Below are 14,433 nucleotides of genomic sequence, written 5' to 3'. Positions count from 1 at the left end.
ACAATGTATTTTCATAGATGTCTTTATTAAATTAAGCCTGTTTAAATAGTTGTTGCAGTGTATAGAATGTGCAGCTTCAGAAGAAAAAAAAGTTGCTCTAAGTGAACTTATTTCTTTGATAGAATTGCTACACCTCATCGCTGGCTGAATTGGTGGAAGGAAAAGAACTAGGCCACTAATTAACCACATTACTCAGCTAACGTATTATTGAGCAAGAATTTCCAATTATCAAGAAGAAATTGAAACGTTTTTAGTAATTATAGTGTTCAAAAGCTAAGTGCCAATTTTGACAGTCTGTTACTTGAGAAAATAAAACTTTATATGAATAAAGTTCAGTAAATGCCTATAATGACTAACTGCATGTTGAAACATGTGAAACTTCCTAAAAACTGCAACATTAACCACAGTGCATTTATAAAACCATTCTGATTGCTTGACATTCTGCACTGATTAGGCTGTTAAATCAAATGAATGCGTTAGGCGAGCCATGATATCATGGCCTCAGTGCAAGAATATAGGGGAATTTACTTCCCAAACACAAAATTTGATTTGTTAAAGATGGCCAAACGGAGCACTTTTATGCATGCATACTGTATAACACTATAACTGAGGGATCGATGTTGAGCCTTAAGCGTGTCAGACAGTTTGAAATATTGGCATGTAGGAGAACATTACTATGAATAATACCATACAATAAGGCATTCTTTATATTAATAAAGTAACAAATTGCAAAGATGGACTTCTTTACTAAAATGACTTTAATGACATTTAATGTGTTAATATAAAATATTTTGTAAGGTCTTCAGCTTGTTATGAAATACAATTTGTCTCTGAGCTTCTACAGTGGATACTGTATATATATATATATATATATATATATATATATATATATATATATATATATATATATATATATAATCAGCTGTGTTTGTTGATGTTGTCAGCATTTATATCTTAATTGTTTTGAATTTTAACAACAGTAAATAATATCTATTATTGTTCATTTTGTATTTATGTGTTTGTTTGTTTGTTTGTTTATAATTATGAATGAACTGGTCTAGAAAAACCATGAATTGGTATTATAGAGTGGAGCCTTTGTACAGATCCTCAGATAATCCTCCATAATGTGCCTGGGGTTTTTGAAGGCGTATGTTTCTCCATATTTACATGTTTTTTTTCTGATTGAAATGATTGGATTATGGATGGCAAAATCCCCAAAAGAATGAGCAGTCAGAACCATTCTTTCATTAGAAGAAATGAGGGGCAAACTTTTCAGAGTTTGCTATCTAATGACAGCAGAGCTTCCGTAATGGAATATTGGCACATAGACTTTAATAGCCGACAGGCTTAACAGCTTAAGATGGGTTGCACAGCAACATACTAATGAGGAGAAACAAAATAGGAATGAAAAATCATATGAAAGTTGAAAAGGGTAAAATCTTAACTACAGCATAGCTATGAAAATTGTTTATAGTGTATATAATTAGAGAAGCCAAAACCTAAATTCCTGGCACATGAATATTTATAAATATATCATATTGTAATAGTTTACAGTATATCCTGCTTTATTCTTAATCTCCAATAGGTCATTATAATTGCAAAAAAAAACAACAACAACATGCATCATCTCAGAACTATATAACTGAATAGTCCTGTGAATAGTTTTGGTAATATTCACTTAATGTTCACCTGTTTAAGACCGAGGCCCCTGTGCTGTGCATTATAAATTGTCATTTACCTCTGTCTGTGGGCATTTTTAAAACATCGTGTAAACAGAGATCGCGAGAAAGATCATCATTAAAAAAAAGGCAGATCAATAAAAATGGAAAAGTAAGCGAACTACCATATTCCTCAATGTAAAATAATAGCTTTTGAAAATATTCACATTTTAGTCTATTTAACTAGTTTGTTTATCCTCTTTTTGGGAGAAGTTTACGAAACGTGATCAGCAGACTCAAAAACGGTGAGCAGGGAGCTTTCATGCCAATACTGTAAGTAAAGCTTGTTATCCCTTCAGGAACATAAGTTGTCTCTGTTCTGATCGTTTCTCTCCAGCCGGTTCCAGGTGTACCTTATTTTTATGCCTTACATCTCTAAGTTTTTCTTGGTTACCTTTTTTTCCTCTGGCCTTCAAATCCATCTCCAGCATCTGTTAATAATCTATTTTTCTGCAGCGACCTGAATTGTTTTCTGCCAAAAATCATCGTTGACTGATGGTATTGATCCAGTGGATATGAAGGATCCTCCTTCACTAGGCACTGATGGAGTTCTTCACTTAATAAATGTCACCGTTGTCCTTCATGACTCTGCTTAATGAAGTAGGACTGACTTTGCTCTATGGGGCAGGACTGACATCGGAGTTTTGAGTGTGCAGGGCTACTTTCTTGGAGTTCCATACAGTATGTTGCATAACGGCTGAAATGCTGTTTTTTCTTTATCGATGTTTTCCCCTTCAATTGCGGTCTGTGCCAGCTGGCCACGCTGCCGATGTAGGATTACCTCTTCCATAGTATTGACTGACAATCTGACAAGGTATGTACTGGTTGTTTTAGGCTTAAAGATCTTGGTCTGTCTTCTGTTAGTCACCATCCTCATCATCATCATCACCATAATCATTTTCCTACTCCTCTGCCTGATGTTCCTAGTGGCAGCATGCCGAGCAGGTTAGACCAGATGTTTTGTTTTTTCTCCTTGGCCACATACTCTAGCTTGCTTAGGGGGATTTCTAGATGTCCCCAAGCCATCTGGGAAATATAATATCTCCAGCACGTCCTGGGTCTTTCCTGGGGCCTCCTGGAATGTAACTGGAGCAGCTTAGCTTTCTTGGGATCCATCCAGGTAGCACCCTTATAAGATGTCTGAACCATATTTCACCTTTAGTTTGGTGAGACTCCAAGGTGGATCCACATAGCTAAACCTGACGAGGTTACATGGAGGGTTTGGCCAGCAGCGTCTCGTTGGCCAACATCACTCAATGCCTCAGGCATTGATCCTGGTAACCATCCTCTAAGTAACTTATACTTGTTCTTTTTTGGTTCTTTATGTTAAGGGTATTTCTTGGCTCATAGCTTTTCTAGCCTCTTCCTACAGACCTGTTTGCTAAGGGAGGCCCTATTAGGACCTCAAGCTGCGGCTTCCTGGAACTTTAAGGCATGAAAACCCTCCACTGTTATGTTCTGTTCTGCTGTATGAGATGTCTTATAGGTCCATTCATCTGTTCCAGCTCTCCCGTCGCTGCAGTCCGGACAGACCACTCCATTTCGCATCTTTCCTTCACATACCTGCTTCCGGTTTTTCCCTTCCGTCCAATGAAAAGTCACAGTACTTGCAGGAAGACAGCTTTGCCCGAATTCACTGAATTTAATGAACTAATAATTGGTTGTATTTGGATTATGTTATGGTGATCTGACCATAGATTGTGTACTGGTTCACCCGTTTCGCTTTAGCCTTTCGGATTTGTTGGTTGGTTCTTTCTTTTCTTGTTTGATCGCTCAGTTTCGTTTTCACCTGCACCCCCACCAACCCTGGTGTGTGTCGGAATTGGCTGCCATTTCCTTTGGGTGGTTGGCTTGGTGTTGTGGATAGTCAGGGAGGTAGGGAAGTATTTGTCTTTTATTTCTTTTGCTTTGGTTTGGGAAGCTAGATGAGATTCGGTCACAGTTAGTCAGGATTTTCGTTAGTTATTTTGGCCATGGGTTACTTCCGAAGTCAGCACCTATTGCCATGTCCTCTTGGTACATTGCCCCATTTTTTACTTGCTGTTATGGCTCTTCCCCCTATACAGGGTCGTAACACCACCATGGTCATAATCCACTAAAAGGGCTACTGTTGATGAGTTTGGAACAAAAATTACCAGGTTTTATGCAATGCCAGGGTTGTTAAGCTGTGTTCAAGACATTACCTGGGTTCAATTCCTCTTCTGCACCGAGGATGACTTCATAATCCTGTCACACACAAACAAGAAGATAAAACAGGAAAGTTGGCACACTTATCTGAATCTGAGTGCTGTCAGGTGCCACTGCCTTGCTGTTACTCAGCTGCTTGATAGATTCCCAAATTTTCTTCCTGGCCGGTTTGCTGCAGTCTATGGGCAGGTCCATCTCAGCTAGCAGGATATCAGGTGAGTCTGATAATTTGGGTCTGTGAAAAAGTTCCTCAAAATGTTCTACCCATCAAAGCATTTAATGTACATTTCTCATGAATGCGTAAGGTCTTTCTGTCTCACCGTATTTCCCTGACAGTTACTTGGTAGTGTCATACCAGTCTTTCATACGTACATATCTCCCTCATTGTTCAGCTTCTGCTGGCAGGTTGTTAATGTAGCTTTTCTTCTCAGCTCTGATATTTTTCTTTGCATTCCTCTTGTCTTCTTTTTCTTTTCTTACGGTTGACTGCTGCTTTCTTCTCCATCCTCTCTTTGATCAGGTGTAAGGTATTTAGCAATATCCACCCATCATTGTTACTCCTGGTTTTAAGTACTTCCTGGCATGTTACAACCCCTTGAATTTGTTTCACGTGCTGTTAATTATTTCTTGATCTTCCACCAGTTCCTTTATAGCTTAAGCCTCTGGGCATCATTCTGAACATAGGTGTTGCACTTCTGACACTGATATTTTACTTCCATCCAGTTCTACTTTAGCTCCAGGTACACTTAGACCACTTCAACATATTGATCAGAAACTGCATCTCCGCCATTCTTCACTCTGAAATCCTCTAGTGATCTGAACATACTGGCAATGCAGATGTGCATTATCTGCTTTTCTGTGTGGCAATCTAGTGCCTTGGGAATTCTCTTATAGGGGAAGATAATGCCACAAGCAATCAATTTTTTTAAGGCACACAGGCATGCCAATCATTCTCTATTTTCATTCATATCTCCAAGTCTGTGTCGCTCCATTACTTCTTTATGAACAGAACAAATGCTATTAAATGATGGATATCCACTGAAAAGCTGTTGAGATTCTCATTAGTAAGTGCCATCAAACAGAATCTATGCAGAGCAGACGGTCCTTTAAAACCGAATACCTGTAGCTGGTCAGAGGAGACTCAGAAGGTCTGCAGGGCTAAGATGGAGGAAGCTGCCAAATGTCAATAATATCTCAAATACTCCATAAATCCAGTGTGGGGGTGTTCTGAAAAAAAAAAGCTCAAGTGAAATCCAGAGTGTGTGTTGAAGACTTTTGACATATGTCACAAAGACCGTCATCAGAAATCTGAAGTACTATGTCAGCACAAGTTACGTAAATTGAGCGTCTGCCAAGTATTCTTCTTCTTGCTGTGGAGTCTGGATGTGCCAGTGTCATGTTATGGGAAGGTATTTCCAAAGGACTAGGGAACCTGTCAGCGAAGAAGGGAAAAAAAAACAAGTGTAACTAAATACATTTGAAACCGTGACGAAATTCTGCTTCTGTCTGCAAAAAACTGAGGCAGACAAATGGCCCAAAAACATTCCAAAAAAAATGATACTTAAGTGATTTAAAATCAAGAAACCAAATTTCCCAGAGTGACTCAGGCTTTGGACTATTATGAAACTGTCTGTTATGCTCTTTATGCCTAATCCGACCTAAATTTAGACCGAACTTGGTCAAAGCTGTAAGTCTATTGTAGCAGGTATTTCGTCAGTGTGAATACCAATTTAATGAAGATAAAATACAAATTGATACCTTTAAAAAAAACAATGATGGTGCGCAGGAGGCTAAATCCAGAAATCGAGACAAGGGTTATGAACTAGAGAATTTGAAATTCAAACACTCAGACCGTAACTCAAGAAGGAAAGACAAGATTTTGCAAAATGGTGGAAGTCCCAAGGGTTTAAGCGTGCATCCCGTAATGCAGCACTACAGGACCCCGAATAGTCCGTTTTGATTTCAGTTAAGAGGGAATCACAGAACATAGATTTATGTTTTTATATGTATTACATGTGTCACAACCAACATTAATTCACCAATATTTCATAGAAAGAATAATTAGTCCAGTAGAAAATAAAAAGTCCTAATTGTATATTCTGAAGTAATTCTGAGTAACCTGAAACTGGGGCGTAATGTTATTGGTTATCATTAACAACAGAGGGTTGTGATAAAGCTTAAGTTTCACACGAGCAAGCAGCCAACATACCTTATTCTCACACGCAGTAGGAATAGATTCCATCAGCATGGCCAGATGATACTTTCCAATGCTTCTCACTGCTACTGTGACTGGACTTTTCTTGGGACGAAACTGGCTCACTGTATCTGATCAGCCACCATGACCCTTTGGAAAATAAACATTGTGTGCAAACCTGCCAGCACCCAGATGGTTTGCATATGTGTGCTCCATTTAAAAAAATCCAAACAGGATTTTAATATTCTTAGTGCCATATTCTGAGACGCAATATTCTGAATGCTTATTGCTCTCTTGGTAGGTTTGTGTGAAAGATTATTATTTCGAATTACTATGTGTCAGAGTTGCAGAGGCATGTAGGGCGATACAGTAACTTTGAGAATCTGTCTTTTCCTCTCTTTAGAGGGAAATTTGTGTATTTAACTTACTGATCAAATATGAACCTGCCATCAAAGGTCACATGCTCAAAATTCCCCCACAAACCACAGAATAAGAGATTTATTTTTAAACATATAATAATTAGTATGAATGGGGTCGTGATGATGATCCCTGTCACCCCCCAATACCAGGACCTGGATGAATAAACATGCGTGTCAGACCTGTCCCAGCACTTGCACTGCTCCTCTGATGTGTTCCACTGAGATATAAGATGCATTTGCCCGTAGGTGTGCATGTGTGAGTGGATGGTGTGTGAATGTGTATGTGAGTGGGCCCTGCGATGGGCTGGCCCCCCATCCTGGGTTGTTCCCTGCCTCGTGCCCATTGCTTCCAGGATAGGCTCTGGACCCCCCATGACCCAGTAGGATAAGCAGTTTGGAAAATGGATGGATGGATGGATTTACAATATGTTTCTGAATCCTGGCAGGTGTAACTCAATATCTTGATAGAACATTTTTGGACAGTGATACAGTAATTTGTTTGAGTTATAAAAAAAGTTTTGGAATGGCTGGATTTTTCTGAGCCAATTCTTTAATAGTGTAAACAAATGTTTTTGGTGTTGCCTGCTCATTAGACTATGGCATAAAGGTAAATCACCGATTAAACAGAAAACGTTTTCTAAAAAACATCCTACCTTAGACAGGTCATTCAGATCTACCCTGAAAAAGAAGACTTGGTCTCACAGGCTTGCCATTATAAGAGATGTAAAACAACTGCTGGCCTTTATAATGATTTGTTACTACAGTAGCTTTTCAAAACTACAATTCTGTTTACAGAGAATTGTTTTTTACATAAAATAGTTTATTTTCATAATGTTAAAGACTTCAGTAATAACAGGTCTGTGCTTTAGACATAATTTGGTGCTTTAGACACTATTTGTAGAAGATTCATTACAATTTGCATATAACATTAAGTGAATAAACTGAACATGTCAAATATACAAACAATTCTAAAAAGAGTAACCAGTAGTTTTATTAACTGATAGTTACTAATTAAAATGCACAGTAAACTTACTTCTAGATATCGAGGCGTAAATTGTATTATATGGTATTTGATTATTCGACAGCATATTAGCTTCTGAATTAGGCTACTCAAGAAAAAGGTTTACATTGAAAAATGTCTGCTAGTCTCCATTTATTTACTGAATATACATTGTTGCTAAAGACATTTGCATTACTATTAATTCCTTTAATATCTGTCTGCATGTTTTGTTACAGAACATATACCTTTGGAGGAATCAAATGACAGAATGGATTCATAACAAGATACACCTTCAAAAATACATTTATAATTCCAGCTGAGAGACTACGGTGGCATGTACTGAGCCCCAGGCAAAACGAATTCCAAAATCTGAACTTCCCCAGGGTCATGAGGGATTTTAGACGTGTGAACATCAACTTCAGTATAATGCTCCAACCTAATGAAATCCAGAATGTCAATCAAAATCCAACATGTTATTAATTGAAAACAGATTTATATTCAAAAACTATAATAGACATGCTGCTGTGGGGATATTAAGAGCCTTGATTTTTAATGCCAATGTTAACTGGCGTATGTGCAGATATTATTATGCAGTTAGTTACTACTGATTATTTATTTTAATTTGACCCGATAGAGAACATACTGTCATGCCCGGCTCGTCCGCTCCTCCTGTGTGCCACGCCCCCTGCCTACCCACGTGTGTTTCCCGGATTGTACCCAGCTGTGTCTGATTATTTTCAATCAGTCCTGTGTATTTCAGTCCGTGTCTTACCCGAGTCCTGTGTCCGTCATTGATGTTCATGGATGTTTGTTCGCGCGAGATCCCGTATTCCCGATTAAACCCCGTTCGTCCCGTATCCTGCCTGCCTGCTTCCTCCTTCCGCTCCTTCGCCGCTCTCCGCCGCGCTCGCGCACCACGTCCCGTGACACATACAGTAGCTCTCTATCCACTTCAATTAAGTTAAAGAAAATGAAGGACAGTCTCCAAAGCAGCAGGAACATATTTTCTGATGCTTTAGGGGAAATCAAATTACGTAAGAATTCATTTTTAATAACATAAAAATAACAATTTTCCAAACCATCCTCCATGAACATTGACATATATGTTCCTTGTTCTTCTGATTCTATTTAAGTTCATTTTACTCATCAGCAGATGACTGGCGTTTAAATTTCAGGGAATGACCAACGTCCCACATTCTATGTAAAGATCTTACTGGAAGCAAGGACTTGTGGATCTAAAGCCTGGTTGTGGTCGTGAAACGTGATTCCAGCTGGAATCCCAGAAAACGTCAGCCATTGTGAAATCACACTCGCTGTAGTTAAACCAAACGTATTAATCAAAGAATACTTGTATTGCATTATAGGATAAACAAGTTATTAATGTTTTCGCGATTTTAATGAAGAATAATAAACATGTCTTATTTAAAATTAATCTTAGTATTGACTACATTATAAAAATGATAAATTGACTTTTCACAAATAAAGTCAGAAAATCTTGATTGCAAAATAATTAGTAACAGGTTTCCTAAATGAATAAATATTTCATTTAACTCATTGATTTCAGCAGATTTAACTGAAACCACTTCAGAAAAGATGCTTGTGTTTTGAGTAACCAAATTCATTCAATCACCAGCTAAGCAAATGAGGCTTTATGAAGTCAGAACAAAAGCTAGCAAGTAGGGTACACTGCCGGAATCAAGGATGAGACGCATTCATTCAGAAGGGGAAGTGCTTACTCGCGATAAAAAACATACAAACAAAACGTATCTGTAACCATAGGTCAGGAAACCGAAATTTGAATGCTAAATTTATCACAATAATTTTATACACACATATGCGTGTGTGTGTCTATAAACACACTCACTCACACACACACGCATAATGTTTAAAGCTGTTTATCTGGCTAGCAAGTGTACTTTGGCTTAGAACAATAAACACAATTTAACATTAGAACATGTGCAAATTAAGAGTAACACAATAAAAACTAGTAATAATTTCTTCTGTTTTCTAAAAAGTTACTGATATCTAGTTGGATGGCTAGATGAACACCGCTTCAGTTCCCAAAAATCTCCTCAGGGGCACCTCAGCCGTTCCACGATTTTGTTAAATTTCACCAACAGCTGAATTAAATAATTAAATATATTGGTTTAAAAAGTCAGTGACAGATTGACTAGCTGTATGAGGTGTGCTAGTGGCCAAGTCAAAAAATACATGGCTGCACTGGATGGTCACTGCAAATACTAGGATGATTTTGGCAGAGGTTCTGAAATGGCGAAGCTGACACACTTTGACAGGCAAAATATCATAGTTTTACACCAACACGAGGATAATCTAAACATTATTTTCTTTGCCTGCCTAAGACTTTTGCACAGTACTGTATATATATATATATATATATATATATATATATATATATATATAGACACACATTGATAATTACAGTCAATAAATCCATAATTAAAAATGTTTTTAATTATGTACATAAAAGAAAAAAAATCAATACCTAGAAAGATGTTTTCATATTTTTAAAGTTGTATTTTATTTGTTAAAAACTCAAAAAACTGTAACATCTACATTAGTTTAACTTCATGTCATAAATATCTTTATTTTGTCATGGGGTGCATTAAACTTTGCTTTGTTGGAACACATAAGTGAAGAATTGGTTTGAATTTGGTTGAACTTTATCTTTTTGTAGGACATAGAAAAATGGATAAGTCAAACGGGCCACAATTTCCTTGATTGCTGTCTTTACCAAAGACCTGTCCTGTTTTCACTGCATATCATCAGCATTGTGCATTAATCTTCCATTGACAGTTACACAGGAATTGTGAAACTGTACAAAAATAAACACAAACCATCATTATTAACAAATTGTTAGCACATGCTATTGCATTAAATTAGAGAATGCAGGCCTCTATACTTTCTGGTTTTTATTTTCTTAATGACAGAACAGCCAACCAGACTATTGCATAGTTCATCTGCATGATGCAAACCAGTCAGAGGAATTATTTCAACACTTCAACACGCACGCAGACACACACACACACACACACACACACACACACGTAGGGTATACCTATCCTTATGGGGCCTGTTCATTCACTTCTATGGGAAAAATGCTAACTCTAAGTATGACAACCTTAACCCCCACCCAGCCCTAACCATAACCATAAGTAACCAAGCAAAATACAAGAGTTTTTGCATTTTTAGTTTTTTCATTGCAGTCACAGATTTTTATAAAATAGAGTTTTCCCTTATGCGGGGACCAGAGACTGGTCCCCGTAAAGTAAAAAAAAAAAGGGTATTCATCACCTTGTGAGGACATTTGGTCCCTACAAGGTAAAGTATACCTGGACCACACACACACATGCACGCACACACGCACATACAGTATAGAGCACAAACATTATGGCAGTGTCTAATGAGCAAACACATAAAAACGTAAATTATTCATACACTGCAAGTAGAAAAAAAGGTATGACCTTCTGAGGCTGACTGTACTGCTTGTTGTATACAGTGTTAAAGCCTGTGGCTGCTTAAGTTAGCCCTTCTGTCGTTAGACTCCTTTTATTGGCCACCACATGTGATTACTTCATATCGGAGAAGTCCGTGCATAAACAACCTCATTTCTGCGAAACAGCTGTGCAGGTTTCCAGTCTAGACAGCAGTGGAAAAAAGGAACACAGTCTGCCAGGTTTGTGTCTCAAAAAATGTGCTAGTTCAGAATGAATACATCTTTATAACTGCTGAATAAAAAGAAGTATTTCCTATCCAGGTGGATATGTGCACTGCAGATACGTTTACAGTGGCTTGACATTGGACTATCAGTTCAAAAACAGTGTTTCATACTTCCAGAAATGTCTTCCACGTTGTCTGCCTATGAGTCACAAAGCCAGGAAGGTCAATGGTCTGAATTTATTTATTTATTAAAAAGCCACTGCAAGGTGGGTAAGAAATTTCAGTTTCACCTTTGTGCTTATGTTTGTGTTTATTGCTCCAATTTGCTGTATATAGACCTGCTGTAATTCCCTACGCAGTTTAAAAGTCATTCAGCCAACAATCGATGAAGGCTAATTAAGAGCTCGGCAGGAAAATCACCATCCCTTCCAGCTTGAGAGGCCTGTCGTCTCCAAACCCTTTTCGACACTCATTTTAGCCAGGCCTGAAATGCAGAATCCTTAGACAGGCCTATATACACATTAACAGCTCTTTTTCTGCCCAGCTTTAATTGTTAAAATCCTGTTTTCTTCCACACAATGAAGTCAAGTTTACAGTCTCTAATATCACTACACTGCTTCCCACACCAGATATCTTTTCTTCATTGTTGAAATTTTCATGAAGCTCTCAGTGATGGTATCAAGAAAATGGTATGTTTGATTTAACAACAGATAATATGAAATACTGTATGTCTCCTAAACAGCTAACCTGCCCTTCTTATGGTCACCTACCTGCCACCCCCCCAAACACAGTGCGACTGTCACATTGTTGATTGTTCACAGTGGTGCACTAGCGGATTGAGAGCTCATGCTCTTATGAAACTTCAGGGACTAATGAGAAGGTCAGTACTGCAGTGTTTCAGAAGACAGAAGACATTCCTGTTAGTTTTTTAATTGTGTTCCCATTAATTAGCATAAGTTCTAATGTTAAATTGTGTTTTTTTTGAGTAGATATACGCTTACTATCTATATGAATAGCTTTAAATGTTTTCTTTTACTATCTAAGACTTTTACATAGTACTGTATTTCACCATAAATTTGCCTTTTATGAGTAGAAATAAACTAATAAAAAGGCACGTGTATATTCCTAACTGGCCTCAGACCATCCATTTTAATCATGTTTATTTTTGTAAAAAGTAGGCCCAACGTCAGACACTCACACTCGCACATAAACTTCATGGATTTTCCAAAGAATAATAAATGATATCCATCAATTGGTCTTCCATTACGCATCCTGGATCCAATCCTAGGAAGCATAAGGCATGAGGCAGGGGATTCCAGTATAATAAATGACACAATTTTCTCAAATAAGGTATTTGAGTTATATATTTTAGAAAATCGTTACTCTACAAACTTTTTCCTCTTAAATGCAAGTTGTGCAATATGTCTGTTGTTGAAGTCAACATCATTTTTCAGACCTAATTAATCGATCAGATCAATACTTGGAACCCGGAAAAATCAAAACCATATCAGAAGGCCATCTGTGCCTTTTTCAAAGCCTTAAGCATTTTATAAAATTCCTTTGAGTATCAGCACTGTTTCATGGAGTTAAAGGGAAGGACGTATAAGTAAAGAGGCATTCCTCATAGAAAAAAAACCTGACAAAAATATGCTTTTAATAATCAAACAACACAGCTGGTCCTGCGATCCCAGTAAACAATAACTGAAAGATGGAGAGCTATAATTCTCAGAATTTCCTGAATAATTTTTATAACAAGCCACGTTATTCAAATATTTTCAAAATTTGTTACAATTGGACATTCAGTCTCTGTCTGGAGCTTGTCTTTCTAAAGATTTAAATAAATGTCTTTTTTTTTCTTTACCTATCATCAAAGTCCTCACATGAACAAAAAAGAAATTAATACCTTTGAATTTTTCTATCTTGTTTTCCCTTGTAGCAAACAGGGCAGCAATCTGTCCTCATCAATGCACAGTAACAGTAAATTGAATCAACCCACGATGGAAACCGGCCACAGACAGACCAAGCTGTAACTGTAGCCAAACCTACTGCTTCTGCAATGCAAGTCAACAAAACTACCTGCTCAGTCACTTTTCTGTCCAGTGAGAAAATGTTGGAAGACTATTAAATAATACTGAAAATAACTGAAATAGATAACAGATTGTACATACAAATCAATGCTGCAGCGGTGTTTGGGGTCTTATGTTGGGCCATGATGACCTATATGTGTTTATAATACGGATTTGGTAAATACTGTTTTCTTATTGGTGTCACATGGGTGCTGATTATTTTTGTGTAACTGCACGGGTAATTCTAGCAGCCTATTAAAAGTTCTATATTTTATTAAACATGATAACATAAAAACCCGTGTGACTGTGTGAATAAGCAGTCATTTACAGTCATTTAGTTTCTATGGTAACCTAACATATTTGCAACTTCCTGTGAGTGTCCTGACCGGATATTTTATCCTTACAGGGACTATATTTTTAAGAGAAATTGGAACATTATTAAATGGTAATTGTTAATTCTTTAAAAAAAATAAGCATGAATAGTTTATTTTATTTTTTTTCTCAGCCATGGCACAAGCAGGATTAACCAGTTGGAGGTGTGCGATTATACGAAAATAAACTGCAGCCATCCACTCTGCATCAGGCCACATTACTGCAACTTTTTGTTAATTTGCTACCTTTCATTTTCATTCAGCCACACACCTCCTTCTGGTTTATCCCTTATATATTCAATAGCTGTATTGTCTTAGAGCGATATCTGCAGGAGTCTGGTGTCAGAAACAGCCAACCTTTCTTCCAGAAAGAAACCAGCTGAGCCCATAAGAATGTTAGACCTTTTCTTTAGGATTATAAGGAAACTTTACCGCTTTAAGTAAATAAACAGACATGCTCTCCAACATAAGGTTTCTTATGAGTCAGTATCTTAGCTATGTTACCCTACCAACATCCTACAATTACAGAGGTTTTATGTCAGTGGTTTGGAATTTAGAAGATGCAGCGTGTTACAGCATCTACTTTCAACACAAGCAAGCTGATTAATTTACTTTAAGTTCCCTCTTACTTTAAGTTGTACTTTGTAGTCCTTTTGGGCTATCAACTGTCTGGTAGGTGCCATATATCAAGCTAGAAAGACTCAAATTTCTCCTTTGCGTCCTCAAAGGGCACAGAGAACAATGTTGGAAATCAGAGTTGCCCAGTCTTATCTCGTGTGACCTTAGTCTTTAGTTGTGAA

Source organism: Brienomyrus brachyistius, chromosome 16, assembly GCF_023856365.1.
Source record: "Brienomyrus brachyistius isolate T26 chromosome 16, BBRACH_0.4, whole genome shotgun sequence".
Lineage (NCBI taxonomy): Eukaryota > Metazoa > Chordata > Actinopteri > Osteoglossiformes > Mormyridae > Brienomyrus > Brienomyrus brachyistius.
This window is presented reverse-complemented; position numbering follows the sequence as displayed.